At 38.9% G+C, this 18,089-nt stretch overlaps 1 pseudogene; it reads left to right on the forward strand.

The window, feature by feature from the left end:
- Positions 1–8,007: 8,007 nt before the first annotated feature.
- LOC101425108 (rab proteins geranylgeranyltransferase component A 2-like) lies at positions 8,008–10,352 on the forward strand (annotated as a pseudogene).
- Positions 10,353–18,089: the final 7,737 nt, after the last annotated feature.

The following is an 18,089-nucleotide window of genomic DNA, read 5'->3' on the forward strand; positions in this document are numbered from 1 at the left end:
GAGGATACAGGTTTTCAAAACTTTACTTATAAGTCTTTTGAATTATTAATTGAAGAAAGTGTTCAGAGAAGAAAGAATGTGGAATGATAAATTTGGTTTCTGATTACATTTTGGGACTTCAGGAGATTCCAGCATACTGCCATAATTCACTCAAAAAAAGAATAAGGAAAAACAATGTCTCTGTCTCTGGTGCACCTTTAAGTGGAGCTATTCCTTTAAATTGGACAATTTGAAGAATGCAGTTTTTTTAAATTTTCTCAGGAATACTATTCTTTAAACTAACTATAGAATAGCAGAAGTGTCTTAAAATGCCCTAAAGATCATTTCTTGTTATCTTATTTAACAGAGTGGCAAGGATCTTTTTATTGCATTAGCCTATTTTCACTTGTATTGTGCACAGACCTGATTCACAAGGAGAAATCCAAAGTAGGTAAAAATTAATAGAAAGAGCAAGGATAGAAAAGACCATGAAGCATGTTTTCATATGTTATTCATTGTTAGTGAAAAATGTGACTGAGTAGCTAAGAAGGAAAGCCTATAATATGTCTTAGATAATCAAAGAAATATTCTTTACTGCTATACTTAAATCCACTGCAGAAACGGTTTAAGGATCAAAGAGTCATATAAAGGAGTTAATTATAGAGGACTGTTAATTGGGAACATTCCTTTTGATTCTGTGTATGTTTGTGTATATACACACAAATCATATACTTGTTTGTCATAAAATTATTTACAAAAAAAAAAACCTAATTTAGTTCCCCTTTTCTGTAATGTCTGTTCCTGCTGTAGGTGTCCTTAAGTCTGTTTTCTCCAATCTCTGAGGAATCCTGAAAGCAAATGCTCTTGTTCACACTCATTTGCAATTCTACTGGCCACCATCCATCTCAATTGGAATTTTCATTGCTGCAGCAATCTGTTTCCTGAACAGTGAAGTGAGATTAATAGAGTTCAGGCAGAAGAATTTTAAAAAGACAAAAAAACAGTTTGAGGAATTTCATAGAAATATGATGTATTATGTACTACAGAATTGGGAAGTCTTTTTCTTAAAATTATACACTTCAGTGAAGAAAATTTTCTTGTGAAACTGAAACAAATATTTACTATTTAATGAATATACAGAGAATATGTGATATGATAATGGACTGGTTCAATTTCTGGAGGAAACTGAATTTCTACACTGTCTCTTCTCTCTCTCCATGCTCTAAAATCTGAGGGTAGCCCTGGCAATATATTCAGTATCAATCACTTCAGATGAGGAGAAAGAGGATGGAAAAGGTAGATGTGAACCAGAATGGAAACTTAGAAATGGATCACACACTTAAAAGTTTAATTCTCCAATAATTTGAAATTTGGAGGAGTCCCCATTTAAGTGGTCATTTTGATGTCAATGTACTTTTGCACAGTATACCTGTAAATAGTACTAAATGATACCAGAATTAGGAATAGAACACTTTTATTGTAGCTAGAAAAATGACATCTAGGGATTTCTAATGAGAAGGGAACCATTCAGGGAGGTCCTTTTGAAAAATAATAGGTGATAGTTGTCCATCATCATTTCCTTGTTAGTTGTCCTGAGTGAGACCAATGAACTGGAGAGTAGGTGTAGCAACTCCATTGAGATTCAGGGTCAAGCTGGCACATGGATAGCCCAGATCTTCTGGCAATGGCAATCATGGAAAAATCCAATCCTGTGTCAACAGAGTAAATTGGGAAACCCCTGCCCCAAGGAGAGGGAAGGGCCCACCCCTAGGATGAAATCAGTGTTCATATGGCAAAGAGGATGGGCATTGGAAACATTGGATGTCACAACCAAACATTCTACCCGACCACTGCAGTGAAACCATTGGCCAGGAAATCTAGTGGGGCATCACAAACCAAACCCTGAGTTTGTAAAAGTTCAGGAAAAACCTGCAAATTAGATCATTGGGTTGGCAAGAATAGAGGACTCTGATAAAGATTATTAGGATAGACCAGACTCCTATTGTCTCCCCTGCAGAGCCTATCTATGGTCAGAGTCTAAACTGGGGGTTGCACCACACATATGATGGTTTACACTGGGGCTCAACATTCTGCAAGGACTAAGTCAGTTGGGCCTCTATCAAAAAGACAAGCCACTATCATAGGGTCAACTGGCAAAAGTACTCAACAGCCCTTCCTTCAAGCCAGGACATGTAACATTGAGGATAAGGAGATCACTCACAGATTCCTTTATCTTCCAGAGTGCCAAGTCCCCCTCCTGGGTCAAAATCTGTCTAAACTGTAGGCTCAAATTACCTTTAGATCCATGGGGCAATCCACACTGACCCTGGGACCACAGGACCCTACAAAAATAGTGCTAACCCTTCCCCTGCAGGAGGAATGGGGACTGTTTTGCCTCAGTGAAATTGCCCAATCCATGCTCACACAGCTCCCTTTCAAAGATGTGCCTGAAGTATGGTCAGAGGGTAACCCAATGGGGATGGCACATGACATTCTTCCAATTATTGTTGAAATAAAGCCCACAGCCAGTCCAGTAAGCATAAAGCAATATTCAGTTCCATGTGAAGCACAAGAAAAGGTCCACCTACATATTCAGAAATTACTGAATGAAGAAATATTGAGGCCATGCCAGTCTTTGTGGAACACCCCGCTCTTTCCAGTTAAAAAAAAAAAAACAACTGATGGGGATTACCACCCTGTCCAGGACTTATGAGTAGTTAATTTGGCAGTAATAACCATTCATTCTACTGTTTCTAATCCATATACTCCTTTCAGTTTAATACCCACATCAGCAATCTACTTTTCATGCTTAGATCTTAAGGATGCCTTCTTCTGCATTCAGGTGGTGCCCAGGAGCAAGCCAATTTTCACCTTTACATGGGACGATCTGAACTCAGGTGAAAAGCAACAGCTAACATGGATGCAATTTCCTCAGGGATTTAAAATGCACTCACTATTTTTGGACAAGCCTGGGCCAGCGATTTCAAATCCTTTGAACCAGAAAGCCATAACTGTTTTCTCCTCCAATATGTAGATAACCTCATTCTCTGAAGCCCCACCTACCAAGACTGTGCTGACAGAACCCATGCCCTTTTACTGCATCTACAGCAAAATGGCTATCAGGTGTCAAAGAAAAAAAGCCCAAATCTGCCTACCTTAGGTCAAATATCTAGGTTATAAAATAATGCAGGGGTGCTGTGTATTGGGACTTGAAAGAAAAAAAGCAATCTGTAGTCTCCTGAGCCCAACACCTGCCAGAAGCTCTGAGAGTTCCTTGGAGTGGCTGGATTCTGCCGCAATTGGATCCCCAATTTTGGGGTCCTCAAGCACCCTTCATATGCAGCCACAAAAGGGGGAGATCGTGAGCCCCTGTTCTGGGAAAGCCCACAGAAAAACACTTTCACTGCTCTTGAACAAGTTCTAATGGAAGCACCGAACCTTGATGTTCTGGATCTCAGTAAGCCATTCTACTCTACCTTCATAATCACCAAAGCATCACAGTAGGAGTACTCACGCAATACCTTGGTTCCTGGCAAAGAGCCATAGCATATGTATTCAAGCAACTGGACACTGTAGCCCAGGAATGGCCCTCATGTTTGCAAGCTGTAGCAGCTGCAGCCATGCTTATACTAGAAGCTATAAAATTATCTTCTGGGCAGCCTATAATTGTCTGGGTTCCTCATGCAGTAATCACAATCTTAGAAGCTAAAGGAACACATTGGCTTACTAACAGCCACCTGGTTAAATATCAAACCCTATTATGTGAAAATCCATCTGTCCAACTGGGACTTGTAAAAACCCTAAATCCTCCCATGCAGCTACCCATGGAGCCAGGGTTTCCAGCCCATAACTGCCTGGAAACATTACAGGAAGTATATTCCAGCTGGCCAGAACTCCAAAACCAGCCACTGGTAAATCCTGAGATGGAGTTCTTCATGGATGGGAGTAGCTTTATGCAGGGCAGCAATCAGCAAGCCAGATATGCTGTAGTAACACCTGAGACCACAGTAGAGGCCCAGTGCCTCCCAGATAACACATCAGCACACAAAGCCAAACTCATTGCTCTACCCCAAGCCCTGCAACTTGTGGCTGGAGCCAAAGTTAACATCTACACCGACTCCAAGTATGCCTTCCTTACCCTGCATTCTCATGGAGCCTTATACAAACAAAAAGGACTCATCAACTCAGGAGGAAAGAGCATTAAAGATGGCACACAGATTCTGGAACTAGTAGAAACAGTTTGGGAGCCTATCAAAGTGGCTGTAATGCATTGCAAGTGACACCAGACAAGCCACAGCCCTGTCACCCAGGGAAATTGGAGAGCAGATAGTGAAGCAAAAGGAGTGGCATGGGAAGGATCCCTATCTAAAAACCTGGCCTCTGCTCTCATTTCTCAATTAATTTCTTAATTATCAGAAACTTCAATATACACTGCCAGCTCTCGTCCCACAGCCTCTGAATCACCAAGACTCACAATATACTCAAGGCTATAGAGAGTGGATACTCTCTGAGGGTGGGATACAAGAAGAAAATGGATGGTGGACATTGCCTGATCACATAATAGTTGTGCCACAAATATTAGCCACAATTGTAGTTCTACTACCATGAGAACACACACTTGGGAAAAACCCATCTTAAAGAAGTGTTAGAAAGATTCTTCTACGCCCCAAGGCTAGCCGCTATCACCCATGCCATATGGCAGTAGTGTGTGACATGTGCAAAAACCCACCCTCACCAGGGGTCCACGGGAGCCCCAGGAGTCCAAAGAACTTGCAGTATGCCTCTTGAAGATCTAGTAGTTGATTTCACTGAAATGCCATGATCCGGAAGCTATAAATAGCCTCTAGTCCTTGTTTGCACCTTTTCTGGCTGGACAGAAGCCTTTCCCACTCGAACAGAAAAACTGAAGAAGTAGCCAGAGTTCTCCTAAGGGAAATCATTCCTTGATATGGTCTACTCCTCTCAATTGGCTCTGACAATGGACCCACCATCGTCTCTGAAATCACTCAAAAGATTGCAAAGGCACTGCACATCCAATGGAAGCTACACACCGCCCACCGTCTTCAAAGGTCAGGAAAAGTAGAGTGAATGAACCATACAATAAAAACTTATATTGCTTAGTTTTCCCAGAACCTGGGCTAACATGGGTGCAAGTACTTCCAAGTACTCTCCTCCAAGTTTGAGATAGTCCAAGCAGAAAGCTAAACTTAATCCTCTTATGAAATCTTCTTTGAGAGACCACACCCTTAATCCAAAATATAGAAGGGGATTTCAGAGAAAGAGGAAACTTATCAAAAGCTCAGCAAATGATCAGCTTAGGAAAAACCCTACAAAACCTGCATCACTGGGTCCTAGAAAGGACCCCCATTAGTTTAAGCAGCTCCATACACCTTTAAAACCAGGAGATGCAGTCTGGGTCAAAGACTGGAAATCAGTTCCACTAACCCCTCAATGGCAAGGACCCTACCTTGTCACTGCACAACCCCCTGTGCAGTTAAAGTAGCTGAAATCACCCTGTAGATACACCATAGCCAGGTCAAGCAAGCTGCCCCAGAGTCCTGGACCTGTATTCAAGATATCCACAACTGAACCAAACTCATCTTGCAAAGGAACAAAACACCAAGCCCGGCTCCATTCCCACCCTGGAAGCTGACGGGTCCATGTATGGCTGAAGGTTGAGAACAGAACACTGAGCTCTGCTCCAATCACACCCCAAAAGCTGATTGTTCTACATGCAGCTGAAGAATAGAAATCCAGTTTAGTCTCAGTTACAAGGCCCCTTTGGTTATCCTCCCTAATCCTAGCCCTGACCTTCCCCTGGTCCCAGGTTGGCACCACAGAATGTGAACCATGTATCCAAAAGGTGCAAATGGGGGCCCGTGTCAATACCACATTAATATATCATAGCCATTACTCTTGCAAGGGCCATATAACCATCTGCCAGTTTCAAGGAATCTCCATAGTGTCTGTAACATATCTGGCCAAATAACCTGCCATGACCCCAAACCTCCAACTGTGTCCTGAAAATGGGAAATAAGGGTGCTTAATCAAAATGGGGAGCTACTTAACTCTACCCCAGTCACTAGCCGGAACCAACGAGTATCCCTCCTATTTGACGCATGTCAAGTTAAAACTCCGGGATACCATGGAACACCAATTGTGGAGGGCTCAGCTGGGAACAGAAATATACTCATAACAATAAGTATATGTCTGCTCCAGAAATGAAAAGTGCAGCCCAAAGAGGGGAGGGGCACTTTTGGTGCCAATACATAGGTGCATACTACTGCTAACTGTCCACATGGCCAATGTAACCCCTTAAACCTCACCATCCTTAAACGTGAATCCTGGCAGAGTCAGGGAGTCTGCCTCCACATTGATGGTAGAGGAATAGATCCAGGAGCCTACATCTGGGTTGTGTATTGGGAACACCAACTCACAAGTAAAGCCTACTCTGTGTTCCACTCCTATGAAGAAATGGAAAAGCCCTTTTCCATTCCACAAACAGCAAAAAACCTCATCATAAACCTAGCTGAAGTAGTAGGGCCAGCCTTGAATTTCTTCTCATGCTATGTATGTGGAGGTACTAATATGGGAGAATAATGGCCCTGGGAAACTAGAGAATACAATTACAGTCAGCTGTATAATGAAACTAGCCTCCTGGCTGTCCCCAAGATAGTATGTGGCCCTTGCAAACTTCTGTTACAGGAAAATATTGTGTTTCAAAGGCCTGTCTAAACTCCTCTATATTTGTTGGAAACCTAACATTTACAGGGGAAAATTCGAAAATTATGCCACCAAATATAACAGAACCTTGAGAAACATGGAATGAATCTAAGCTCATTCTCATAAATTGTACTTTCCTCAAATTAATCACAGAGCAGAACTCCACCACAAAAGGCCCCTTTACTGCCCCAAATAGTCTGTACTGGATTTGTGGGAAAGTTGCATTTGAGAACTTCCCTGAAACTGGTGTGGTACTTGTATGCTTGGTACAATAAAACCCTCCTTCTTCCTCATTCCCTTAACATAAGACAAAGAGCTAAGCCAGCCTGTATATCAAAACATAAGAGAAAAAAGGCCTGTCGTTACTTGGAGAGGTGAAGAATGGCCCCATGAACATATAATTCAATACTATCGGCCAGCAACTTGGGCAGAGAATGGCATGTGGGGTTATCGAAGCCCTACCTATATGCTAAACCAAATCATCCACCTACAAGCCATGATATGAACAATAACTAATGAAACTGACCATACACTAAACTTATTAGCCCAACAGCAAACTAAATTCAGGAATGCTATTTATCAAAACCAACTTGCCCTAGACTATCTTCTGGCAGCTGAAGAGGGAGTTTGTGGAAAATTCAATCTCTCTAACTGCTGTCTTCAGTTAGACAGCACTAGAAAGGTTATTGATGAAATGAGAAGCAAAATGGTAAAAGTTGTTCATGTTCCAGTACAAACCTGGAATGGTTGGAATTTAAGTAATCCCTTTGGAAACTGGCAGTCAATAATAAACAATTTTAAGCTTCTACTGGGAATAATTGCCTTCTTCATAGGAGGATGCACCATACTTCCTTGCCTCCTACCTTTCATTGTAAACAGAATGCGCACCTTAATAAATGGTATAGTAAAAAGGCAGACAGCTGGCCATCTCATGGCTCTATATGCATACTAGTCAGTCCAGAGAGACTCTGACAATATTGATGCTGAAGATTAATAACCTTAAGCATGCATCAAAGGGGGGAAATAATATAGCCTGTGCATAAATTCAAACTTATTTTATATCCAAATATGCCTAGAAAGCCAACTGAGAAGTATAAACTCTACAGGCTTTGGATATTCAGGGAGGATGCAAGCCAAATGTGTCAAGCCCACCTGGAATGTGGGGGTTCATGCTAAAAACCTACCTGAAATGTGGGGGATATATGTTAAGTCATTACCTGGAGGAAATGGCCTAATACTTGGATAAAACATTTGAAGAAACTAACAAAAAGTCCTTTTGCATACAAACACCGTTTGACTCCCAAGATGAAGGACAATCTCCCCACAGAGTTTGATGTGGTTATAACAGGGACAGATTTGTCCAAATCCATCCTTGCAGCTTCATGTTCAAGGAGTGGTCAGAGGCTTCTTCACATTGATTCAAAAGGTTGCTATTTAGGAAACTGGGATAGTTTCAGCTTTTCAGGTTTGCTATCCTAGTTGAAGGACTATCAGCAAAACAGTGATGATGGAGAGGAAAGAACAGGTACATGGCAAGAGCTGATCCATGAAGCCGAAGAAGCCATTGCTCTTCACAAGAAGGATGCAACCATTGAACACATTGAAGTTTTTTGTTATGTGAGTCAGGATTTGGATGATCATGTTGAAAAGATTGGTGTTCTGCCGAAAAATCCTACCCTTGCTGAACCTCTGGATTCTGCATGCCTGATAGAGAAATTTCACTAGAAAGAAAGGACACAGAGGAAACTGAGGAGAAGGAAAATAATTGTGGAGATAAAACTCTGTTCTCACAGTTTTAGATAGAGGTAAAGATGAAAACAAACCTATAGTAGAAGACAATACTGATCATGCAAAAAGGAATAGGATTACTTACAAATATCAAAGAAGACAGGCAGTTTAATATTGATTTTGGTATGAAAGCTGCTTTATTCTCAAGGATTGCTAATTGATCTTTTAATCAAATCAAACATTAGTCAACATGCAGAATTTTAAAATGTCACTAGGATTCTTGCTTTTCAGGAAGGAAAAGTAGAACAAGTGCCTTGCTCCAGAGCAAATGTCTTTAATAGCAAAGAACTCACTACGGTTGAAAAGAGGATGCCAATGAAATTTCTTACATTTTGGATAGACTATGAACAATATCCCAGTGAACACCAAACTTTCAAGCAATGTTCATTTTCAGAGTATTTAAAAACTAAACGGTTAACCCCTAATATTCACCATTTTGTATTGCACTCAATTGCAATAACATCACAGTCATCTTGCACTATAATAGATGGCCTTAAAGCAACAAAAACCTTCCTTTGGTGTCTTGGATGGTCCAGCAAAAACCCCTTTTTATTTCCTTTGTGTGGTCAAGAAGAAATTCCCGAGTGTTCCTTCAGGAGGTGTGCGGTTTTTGGTGGAATCTATTGTCTCTGCCATAAAGTGCAATGCCTTGTAGTTGACAAAGATTCTGGAAGATGTAAAGCAATTGTAGATCATTTTGGTCAAAGAATAAATGCTAAATATTTTATTGTGGAGGATAGTTTCCTTACTGGGGAACTTTGCTCAAATGTGCAGTATAAGCAGATCTCCAGAGCAGTGCTCATTACAGATCAGTCTATACTAAAGACAGATTCAGATGAGTGGATTTCTATTTTGATAGTGCCTCCAGTGGAAACAGGAACTTGTTCTCTTTGGGTCACTGAATTATGTTCTTCAATCATGACATGCACAAAAGATACCTATCTGGTACCTTTGACGGGCCCATCTTCCAAAACAGCAAAAGAAGACTTAGAATCAGCGGTGAAGAAATTATTCACCCCATATGTTGAAATGGAAATAGAAAAGGAAGAATTTGGAAAGCCAACACTCTTGTGGGTTTTTTTTTATTTTAACATGAGAGATTCCTCAGAAATTAGCAGAAGCTCATATAAATGCTTGCCTTCCAATGTTTACATCTGCTCTGGACCTGACTGTGGTCTGGAAAATGAGCATGCAGTCAAGCAAGCTGAGACACATTTCCAGGAGCTCTTTCCAGCTGAAGAATTCTACCCCCCACCTCTAAATCCAGAGGACTTTATCTTTGATGGTGATGATAAGGAATCAGAGGTTCCTGGGACCAGTAATTTAATAATGGCCAAACTGGAATCCACTAAGGAAATGAGAAACCTAGAAAGCCCACCCAGCACCCTTAAACTGAGAAAAGAGCAAACTGGAAATTCCATTTTGGACCTTCATCCTAGCATCAGAGTATTCTCATTTAAAAGACAGTTTCCCAAACAACCAGCAAGATGGTGGCAGAGTAAGGAGCTCCTAGAATCAGCTCCTGCTACAGAGCAGTTAGCCAACACCCAGAGCTCTCTGGAGCTAGCTGAAGCACCTGTTTGGGAACCCCAGGAGACCAGAAGAGCATCCTGCAACATCTCTGAAGGAGTGGAAGGAGGAGACTGCCCATCTGCAGAGAAGACTCATAAGTAGAGCACTCCACTCCCCAAAGACCAGTGCCCATCCTCTACTGGAGGGACAAGCCACATCGGGGGCTGTTCTGTGACTGTAATTGAAAGCTCCACTTCCCCAAAACAGGGGAGGAGGAGATGGTTAGGCACCAATTTCAGCTATGGATGAAGAAATTCAGTGGGCTACAGTATAATCCTGAGAACAGCTGAAGCCTGAAACTATCCAAGAAAGAGGCCGGGAGCTGCCACTTTAACTCCCCACCTGACACAAGAGGAAGAGGGGCTGACTAAGGATCACAGTGTTGGTGGAGACCAGCTTCTTCCCACCCAGATCATACTGCAGGTCTAGCCTAGGCCCCAGTGCTACATCCAGCAGGAAGGAAGCTGCGATGACCTGCACCAGTCTCTCTGGGAAATTATGGGCCAATGTGTGGAGGCTGGTGATTATCCTATTCTGGCATCACGAGCCACCCCAGAAGCTGTTCTGTGATGGTAATTGGAACCTCCATTTTCCATAAACAGGGGAGGAGGAGATAGTTGGCTGCTGATTTTGGATACTGATTGGTAGAATTGGCTGGCTAGGAGATAACCCTGGGAAGAGCTGGGGTGTGATGCCAGGCTAACTGAAACTCTCAGGAACCATTTTCTTTCTAGAGGGAAGGAGGCTGAGGAGCTTTGTGCCAGCCTATCTAGGTAACTGCAGGTAACTTTGGCTGCCATAGACTGAAAATCAGAAGTCTACCAGGGCAATTGCTGTCATCTTGGACCTGCACTGCATAGATTGCTGCCCATACCTGCAGCCCCATTCCTGTCCCAGGTAGGGGAGAAAGAAATGTGAAGCTTCATCAGTCTCTCTAGACAACAACAGTCTAGGTCTGCACATGAGTTATTCCACATAGCTGTGATGCTGTCCCTACCACTGGCAAAGGAGAAAGTTGGGAGAAGCTTCATTGGTCCCTGGTGCAATGAGGGCAGCTTGAACTGCCACAGCTTACAGCACCAACTACGTGCTTGGCTCCTACTGCACAACTAGCAAGGGAGAAATGATAGGCAGCCCTAAACTGAAGAGAAAAACTGCACCCAGAAAACATACTCTAGTAAGCCAGATGTGAAGACATCAACAAAAAATTACAATCCACACAAAGAAACAGGAAGATATGGCCCAGTTAAAGGAACAAGATAAACCTCCAGATGACAAAAAGGAGTTGAAATGGCTAAAGATATTAAGAATATTAAGAAGACATTGGATAAGCACAAAGAAGAATTTGAAAGTATACATAGAAAAATAGCAGATTTTATGGGAATGAAAGGTGCAATCAATGAAATTTTTTAAAAATTGGAATCAGATAATAGCAGATTTGAAGAGGTGGAAGAAAGGATTGGTGAGCTTGAAGAAATGGCCTCTGAAAGTGGACATGTGAAAGAACAAATGAAGAAAAGAATGGAAAAATCAAACAGGTCTCAGGAAAATAATGACAGCAAAAGGTGTGCAAACATACATGTCATGGGTGTCCCAGAAGGAGAAGAGAAGAGAAAAGGGTCAGAAGGAATATTTAAAGAAATAATGGTAGAAAATTACCCAACCTTATTGAAGGACATAGATATCCTTCTCCAAGGAGCACAATGTACTCCCATTCGAAAAAATTCAAATAGACCAACTCCAAGACACATACTCATTAGAATGTCAAAGGCCAAAGACAAAGAGAGAATTCTGAGAACAGTAAGGAAAAAGCAATGCATAACATATAAGGGATATCCAATAAGATTAAGTGCTGATTTCTCACCAGACACCATGGAGGCAAGAAGAAAATGATCTGATATATATAAGATACTACAAGAGAAAAACTTCCAGTCAAGAATCATCTATCCAGCAAGACTGTCTTTCAGAAATGAGGGCAAAATTAGAATATTCACAGATAAATGGAAACTGAGAGAATTTCTAAGCTAGAAATTTCTAAGCTAGTCTGAAAAGTAAAGACAGGCAAGAGGGGCCTGGGAGAGAGTCTAGAAATGAAGATTATATTAATAAAAGTAACTAAAAGTGTCAATAGAATGGTGAAAATAAAATATGACAGATAAAACTCAAATAGTCAGGAATAAACTTGACCAATGATATAAAGCACTTGTATTCAGAGAAATGCAATTCAGTGTTAAATCAAAAAAGCACTAAATAACTGGAAGAACATTCCATGCTCATGGATTGGAAGACTAAATATCATTAAGAAGTCAATTCTACTCAAATTGATATACAGATTTAAGGCAGTCTTGATAAAAATTCCACCAGCATTAAAAAAAAAATGAAAACACAATCATTAAATTTATTTGGAAGAGTAAGGAGTTCTGAACAGCCAGAAACATCATAAAAAGGAAAAGTGAACCCTCATCACCAGACTTTAAATCATAATACCTTTGTATAGTGGTAAAAACAACAAGGCACTGGCTTAAAGACAGACACAATAGACCAATGGAACCAAATTTATGGTTCAGAAACAGACCCTCACAGATATGGTCAAGTGATATTTGACTAGCCTGTCAAACTCACACAGCTCAGGAAGAACAATCCGTTCAACAAATGGTGCTGAAAAAATTGGACACCCATAGCTGAAAGAAGGAAGGAGGACCCATATCTCAGACCTTATCCAAAAGTTAACTCAAAATGGATAAAAAAATTAAAAATAAAAGCAAGGACCATAAAACTTTTAGAAGAAATTGTTGGAAAGTATCTTCAAGACCTGGTGGTAGGTGGTAGATTCTTAAAGGAGATAAGAGAAGGACAGAGTGGACTACTGATGTTAAATGTATGTAGAAGGTTTAATTAGCTTTACTGTAAAATTGTGGAAATGTATAGAGTGGATGGTAACTCACAGTGAGTAACAGCTAGTTTATAAATGGGGATGTGACTGAAAATGGTAGTCTAGTTATGTAAATGCCAACTGATAGAGTGCTTGAGAATAATCTAGGAACTCGGTAGCACAGTAAACCAAGAGGTGGGTGAGAATTGTGATTGATGGTACAGCTGCAAGAGTGTCCTTTGTTAGCTAGAACAAATGTATATCACTACTGCAGGGTGTTGGGAATGTGGAGAAGCATGGGAAAAATACAGCTGGAGTGAACTATGGACAGTGGTTAGTAGTAATAACATAATATACTTGCATCTATGCAAAAGATGTACTGTGTTGATGCTGAGGCAGTATGTAAAATGTGAGCCAAATGTACACTATGGACATGGTAACAATCAGATGATATTATTTTATCTGTAGCAAATGACACATCACATTATGGTGTGGTGATGGAGGGGTGTTGTTTGGGAATTCTGCTCATGTGCATGATTGTTTTATAAGTTTACAACTTCTGTCATAAAAAAATATTTTAAAAAAATAATAGTGTAGGTTGGGGGAAAAACACAGCATATATAAGATGAGGACTATGATTAGTAGTAAGAGTTTGACAGAGTTCTTTCATAGTTTGTACCAAAAGTCTCATGACAATGCAAGGTGTTGGTAGAGGGTTAATTTTAAATGCACGGGACCCTGTATGATGGTATGCATGTCTGATTTGTAAGATCACAACTTTTACTATACACTTAATTGTTTATCTATGTTCATATATAAATGATATAAAGATAATAACAATCAGACTGGTTATGGGAAAATACTTTGTGTAGTGGTGATATTTTGATAATGGTCTTTAATCATTAAAAAGATTTAAAAACAATGCACGTTATTGGTGGTAGGGTGAAATGTATATGTTTGTTTGATGTTATATATGTTTGTTTTGTTAGTTCACAACTATTATCCATTTATTGTTTATGTATGAGTTATATATTTCAATACATTTTAAAAAGTGACATAGACAGTCATTAAAAAAAGACAGTTTCCCATATTAGAAGTGGTTACATGATAAATGCTATGTATGCAGATGTTGTCTTTAACTTTCTTTGAGACATTCAGTCATTGGATGTCTTTGTTAATTTATCAATAATTGATTTATTGGTTATTGTTTATTTTTTCCTCCCTGCAAGGTAGATTCCATGATCCAGACACTTTAACTGCATTAGATTTATTTCAGAATTAAGTACATATGTGAGGCTTCCATTAGGAACTCTGCCTAAAGGAAGATAATATTGTATCTGCTAATGATCTTGAGATTTTACCATTGTCTACAGAACAATATCTAATGGATAGTGTGAATATTTTTGCAGCTATTATAGTTGCTATCACCTCTGCTTTCTGTGGAGATATGTTTGAATCATGAAATAGAGTAAATTATGTGGGTCTTTTGTATTATAAACATGTACACATGATGGTGGCATTACAACTAATGAAACTACCAATATGATAAAAATACGTTTAACTCAGACATTTAAAAAGATTAACTTTGCATGACCCTTTATTCTTTATGAAGGGTCTTATGTTTAAACTGCATCTTGCAAAATAATTCATTAGCCTGATCCTTCTAACCAAATAGGGTAGTGAAAGACACCACCACAGGCTTCCACATTACAAAGAGAGTTGGGAGTTCAGTTAGTAGTTGAAGAGTTCATTCTTGGGAGGTTCATTCCAAAGATAATTTAGGGGATAAGATTGGTTCTTGTTGAATACTTGAGAAAATTTCTGCAGAGCTCTGCTCTAGCAGGAAATTCAGTAGTGACTAAGAAAAGCATTTCCAATAAGTAACTCAGATCAAAAGAAAAATCAATTTTCCCCAGGAAAGGATATTTCAGAGAGGTTATTCTAAAATTCCTAAGGGAAACTCAGTGAGGTGTTATTAAATCCATCTGTAAATAAACTACCCCACGTATCTTAGTGACAAAATAACAATTGGCTCTTCCACTTCAGCAACACTAACTACAATGGATAGCAGTGAATCAAAGGAGAATTTAACATGCCCCTTTGATTGTGCCCCAATCCACAAATAATGACGTAACATACTCTTCATAATCACTTCTGTCTTCTTTCTGTGATCCTAGAGGATGGATACCACCCACTTGCCCCCTCCCCCCCAACCACCAGAATCAAAAAATGCTCCAATAGTGAAACTGGATCTGTCAGAAGAGGTTAGCCTCCTTCTCTTTTAGCCTTTAGTCTCCTGTTTCCATTCCTCAGGCAGAGAAGGATAATCCTTTAGGTAGTGACAGTTTTGCTTTGTCATATAGTAGATATTGTGCTAGGCACTATATTGTGCAGTCTTATTACAGCTTCTTAACAGCCCTATGCAGCAGATACTATTACATTTTCAAGGAGTAAATAGAAAATTATTATTTTCTATCACTACCCTGCAGTAGTGAGTCTGGGATGTGGAGTAGGCAACATTGGAATCCAGGCTTCTAAGATTCCAAAACCCTTGAGGTTTCCACCAACTGCAGTGCTAGAAGAGTGCGGGTACTGTAGGAAAGGAAAAGGTACTCAAACTCTAGTATTACTAGTGAAGATAGACACTGGGGACCCTACTAGTTTCTCAGCTTATTGAATCAGAGACATGATGATTAAGACTGATATAAAATAGATGTATTTTAGATTTACAAATCACCTTAAAGCAGAATTGGCTTTGTTTTAACAAAATAATGCTCTTTAATAAAGTAACTTTTGATCTGAAAATCACATATAATGCAAATGTTATTAGGCCAAAATATGCACTGGATAGTGTTGTTCTTCTGTATCTGAGGAAAATAACACAGGAAACATTTAAATGATTTGCGTTTAACTGAAAGGAATGAAGTCATCTATTGGTATTAATATTTATGGGCTTTTTTAATATGGTGAAGTGGTATTATTAGGTGGATCCCAAGGTTTAAACCTATCATAACCATTGAAATAAACCTAAAAACTAATAACTAAAATGGAGCCAATTGTAAGATGATAAATAAAATGAAATATAAAGGTAATGCAGACCTACAGAAAACTACCAAAATATATATATATTTTTTGAGGGACCAGGGATTGAACCTGGGACCTTGTATGTGGGAAACTGGCACTCAATCAATGAACCACATTGGCTCCCTGGAGTTGTATTTTTTTCATTTTTTTTACTTGTTGTTTAGGAGGCACTAGGAACCCAACCCAGGACTTCCCATGTGGGAAGCAGGTGCCCAACTGCTTGAACCCCATCTGCTCCCCTAAATATGTTACTTTTTAATTTAACTGACTACAAAATAAAATTAGAAATGAGAATAGTTATAACAAGTAAAAAGCATTTAAAAATTTAGGGACTATTATATGCTAGGATAATTTTCTGCTGAGCAGGACTTTGACCCTTAGGCCTTATTGGTGTACTTTTTTAAAATATTCAAAGAATGAATAGTAACTAGTTATATGTAGTGAAAGTTGATACAATACCGGTTGCATTTTGAGGCAAATATGACCTCCATACTGAAAGTCAAGCAGATTATTTAAAGGGTCTCATTCTGAACAGATACACAGAATGCCAAATAAAATACTGGCAAACATTGCAGCAACAAATGAAAATTAACTACTCTTAAGATTAAAGGACTAGTGTTCAACAGAACACCTATTAAATCAACAAAAATACAACGAATGATAAAAATCCAAAGTATTAACAGAGAACTTAAAAAATGTCAATAAGATTCACCATTCATCTTTGATTTAATAACCTTTGCTAATGATTGCATAGGCTTCTCCAATTAGTGTTGTAGGTAATTCCTTATAACTAAGAACTAACATTACTATTGGGGAAACATAAATATTTCTCAGGCAACTAAGATTGCAACTGAACAGTCTTGACAACCGTTTTTATATGTGATTGAGGAAGCTTGCCATTGCAACAAAACATTAAGAAAGACCAAAAAGACAGAAAAACAGTGCACATTTGTAAGAATACTGTTTTTTTTTCCCCCTCTGGAAAACTACATTTTCTACATGGTAAATCTATTAAAAGACCAAGTTGCAGGATATGTTTTTTTTTTAAATCTCATTTCTAGAGCCCAACAAAATGACATGCTACAATTTAAAAGCTGGGTATTAATTTATATGAACCATTAATAGAAAGTTATGAAGCAGTATTGGGATAAAGGAAGAAAGATTCTTAAATAGAGGCATAGTGCTACAAATTGCTGAAAGATGACCGTACTCCCTTGAGAGACATCTTAAGTATAATGGGAAAGTACAAATGAAGAGTTCCAAAACCAGAATTTTAGTTCTTCTCTACTTACCAATAATCTTGGGAAAATCACCTTAAGCTTCCATTTCATCAGTGTGTAAATAGAAAGAGTTCTTCAGAGAATTACTGTGAGGATTAAGTTAGGTCATGTATGTGAAATGACATCAAAAGGGATGCCAATATGAGGCATTAGTATGTAGCTTTATTACATTTCCATTTAACGTTACAACTGGATACTTTATGAAATTTGAGAGAATTGCAATAAATTGTATTAGGAAAATAAAGGCAGATAATCTTTTTAACTTGGGAAAGAAATTAGATCACTCTGGATGGTACACAATTTCTTCTCACTGGGTTAAAATGTTAAATGTAAACGTTAAAAAGACTAGACATATCAATAATGGTACAAAGGAAACTTCATGGCAATTGAAAAACATTGTTGGCAAGGTGGAAGAGATCAACTGAAAGAAAAATGTATCAACAGGAGGAAATGAAATGGATAAAGTTCTTAATATTTTTTTAAAGTTTTCTATATGAGAAAAATTTATGACAGGATATTGCACAGGTGAGAAGATAAAATTAAAACAACTCTGAAAAAGATACACAGAATTCCTAATATTAAAAATGAAAAACAGCAACAACAATAACTTTGAAGTAGTTCCTGCTATTGTATTAGCAAAACTTTAAAAATTGCCTGTGTTCTCATACCAGTAGCAATGTATATTAGTAGTCTTGGAAGATCTATTTAGAAGAATACAATGAATTCTATAGATGATCTATCTTTTGACATACTAATTCCCTTTGAGTAATATATGCCCAGGACAATATATA

This window comes from Dasypus novemcinctus, chromosome 12 (assembly GCF_030445035.2).
Source record: "Dasypus novemcinctus isolate mDasNov1 chromosome 12, mDasNov1.1.hap2, whole genome shotgun sequence".
In the NCBI taxonomy this organism is placed as follows: domain Eukaryota; kingdom Metazoa; phylum Chordata; class Mammalia; order Cingulata; family Dasypodidae; genus Dasypus; species Dasypus novemcinctus.